The sequence below is a fragment of the Montipora capricornis genome, chromosome 10 (genome assembly GCF_036669925.1).
Source record: "Montipora capricornis isolate CH-2021 chromosome 10, ASM3666992v2, whole genome shotgun sequence".
Lineage (NCBI taxonomy): Eukaryota > Metazoa > Cnidaria > Anthozoa > Scleractinia > Acroporidae > Montipora > Montipora capricornis.
Window position 1 is genome coordinate 5157791 of NC_090892.1, and position 2500 is coordinate 5160290.

Consider the following 2500-nt stretch of genomic DNA (forward strand, 5'->3'; position numbering starts at 1 on the left):
CCTATTTAAGCAACCCCTCTCTGGTTTTCGGTCTCTTTCGCCAAGTTACGCCGTTCTGGTCAAGTGTGGAATTTTTCTGGCCTTCCCAGCTCCCCTTCGGCGACGCGTGCACCTTTCCTCTATCTCTGTCTTACGATCCTCTGCCTCCGCAAAATCTCGCTTCCCATAACTTAGTAGCGCGGAGGCAGTCAGTGGTTGTATTGACAGTGAAAATGGTATACTATTTTCCGAAGTGGCCTATACGCGCATTCAAACTTTCCTCATATTACTGCATAAAAGTCGGTTTATTTTTGAGGGTTTTCCTGCTTCTATGAAAAATACGTTCTCTCCCCCGTTCTCTTCTTAGGCATGATCTTCGCAGAAATTACATTCTGTCCCCCAATAAACGTAAAACAACCAGGTATGGTCTTAGTTCTTTCTTTCTTACGTATCAACTAAGTTGCGGAATGAACTACCTGATTTTATCCGTACCATTGAGTTTATTGGTTTCAAAAGAGAATCCAGGGCCGCATTTTGTACAGCGGCTTTTCTATTTAAGCAAAATATCTTTAAATATTATATATTTACTATGTATTTTAGCTGTAAATGTAATGTCTCGAAGATATCAGCTCTTGCAGTTATTCTGAAATTCGAGATCAAATAAAGTTTATTCATGCATGTATGTATGTTACCTTTGGCAGGGAGCGTGCGCACACTTTGTAATCTGCGACTTAGTGCTTACCACATTTCAGATAAAATTACTTTTTCCTTGAATATTTACGCCAGCGAATTTTTACGCTAAATTTACAAGGGCGGTCTGGAGCTGAGTAGGCGTGGGGTTTTTCTCATATGGTTTATGGGGCCGACGTATTTCTCCCTCAATGTCGTACCGGGAGGCGAGGTCGGTAACAGAAAGCAACGAAGGGCCAACTGCGTCCAAAACCGATCCCACGGGCAAAAATCCCAGGATGACTCGTTTGGTACAACGTTCCAGCACCATGTCTGGAGGTACTGCGTTTTTCTCTCTTGTTCAAACATTCCGTCAGCGCATGCCTAAATATTCTGCCTTCCCGATACGTACCATAGCAAGAAAAGATGCTGGATTTTACAAGGAATTGACATTTTAATTGATTGTACAGGCATAAACGCACTCGTAACGTAAGAAACGCGCCTTTCTGGTCTTCTCGAGACAGGGCTGAGAGATTGTTTCATGCAGATTGCGGGGACGGCTAAAATGCTTCCTTATAAACATGGCGGTTTACGAGTGAAGTTGTCTCTCGGGCCTTTCTGTCCACGAATTCCAGGGCCTATCGATACAATTTGGGCAAGTTTTGAAAGCTAAAAGTTTCAATCGATGCTGTATTTTGCTGGTACGACTAAGAAATGAGAATCGGGCGTCTTTCTTTGTCATGGAATGGCAGAATTACCCAGAATTCTTTTTGGGCTTGAAGGCAACTTGAGATTTATGGCGCCTAGTAAACGCGGTGACCGAAGTATCGAAGTACATTTTGTGCTATTAATTAACAATGTGAGAAACCGATTTTCTTGTAGTATTTATACATTATTTTAGTAGGGAAAAAAAGGTGAGTCGTGTTCTCCGTACCAGTTCCGAACGATTTCATCATATGAAGATTCAAATACAAAAGCTGTCCACTGTTTAGCCTGGGTTATCAGACAAAACGTTATTCGCCAGCTGGCGACCACTTCTGAAAATCTAGTCGCCAGCACCCTAACCGCACCCCTGTTCAAGTATGGTGTCTCGCAAGAACACTACTCATCTCTTAAGAGGTAATAAAAGTGCAACACCAAGCTCCCATTGCCTATCCCTGGAAAAACTCGATGAGCAATCTTGAAATGGCTTGCAGCAACCAAACAATCAAATTGTCTAAAGCGCATACATGGCACTCTTTTAGTTACAAATGATATTTAAATGGTTCAGCCTTTAATTTCCCTATAAGCAAAACAGATAATTCTATGGCTATTCACCAAAGGGTACATTGGACGTTCGGGGATTCGATATCTGGGAATCTTCAAGTTTTAGTCTTCGCTTTCTGAAAACACGTCTCTTGACAATGAACCAAGGACCTTAGTAGTTTTCGATAACACAAAAAGAGACGAGGCGGATAGTTATGGTCTGTCAGTATGTGAAACAGTTCCACTTGAAGCCCACCCTTAACATTTGCCACTTAAGTGGACCGGTAGGGGTTTTTTAAACTACAAAGACAAGTTTTTCCTTCACTGCTAGGTTGGCAGACAGGAAGTGACCATTACAGGGAATGTAAAATCATCAACTACCGTCAATATGTATTCACCACACAACCTCATCATCGGACAAGATGTCAACAGCATCTTTTGACATTGTAAAGGACTCTCATTGAAAAGCAAATTGTCCTCTGTATCTTCTCTGGTTTTGAGCTGTGAAATAAACTCAACAGGGTATGAATTCAAACGGTACGAACTAGAAGGTAGTGTTGGTCAGCTTTTCAGGAAGGATTTTCCGTAACACCCGATATAGTGATAA

General features: G+C 41.8%; 1 protein-coding gene across 3 annotated transcripts in view; it reads right to left on the reverse strand.

The window, feature by feature from the left end:
• Window positions 1–1909: 1909 nt before the first annotated feature.
• LOC138021734 (serine/threonine-protein kinase 31-like) overlaps window positions 1910–2500 on the reverse strand; it is a 120393-nt gene continuing 119802 nt past the window's right edge. For all 3 annotated transcript variants that reach the window (XM_068868725.1, XM_068868724.1, XM_068868726.1), the window contains one exon: window positions 1910–2500. This exon is cut by the window's right edge and continues 1046 nt beyond it. The gene's annotated coding sequence lies outside the window, so the exon portion shown is untranslated.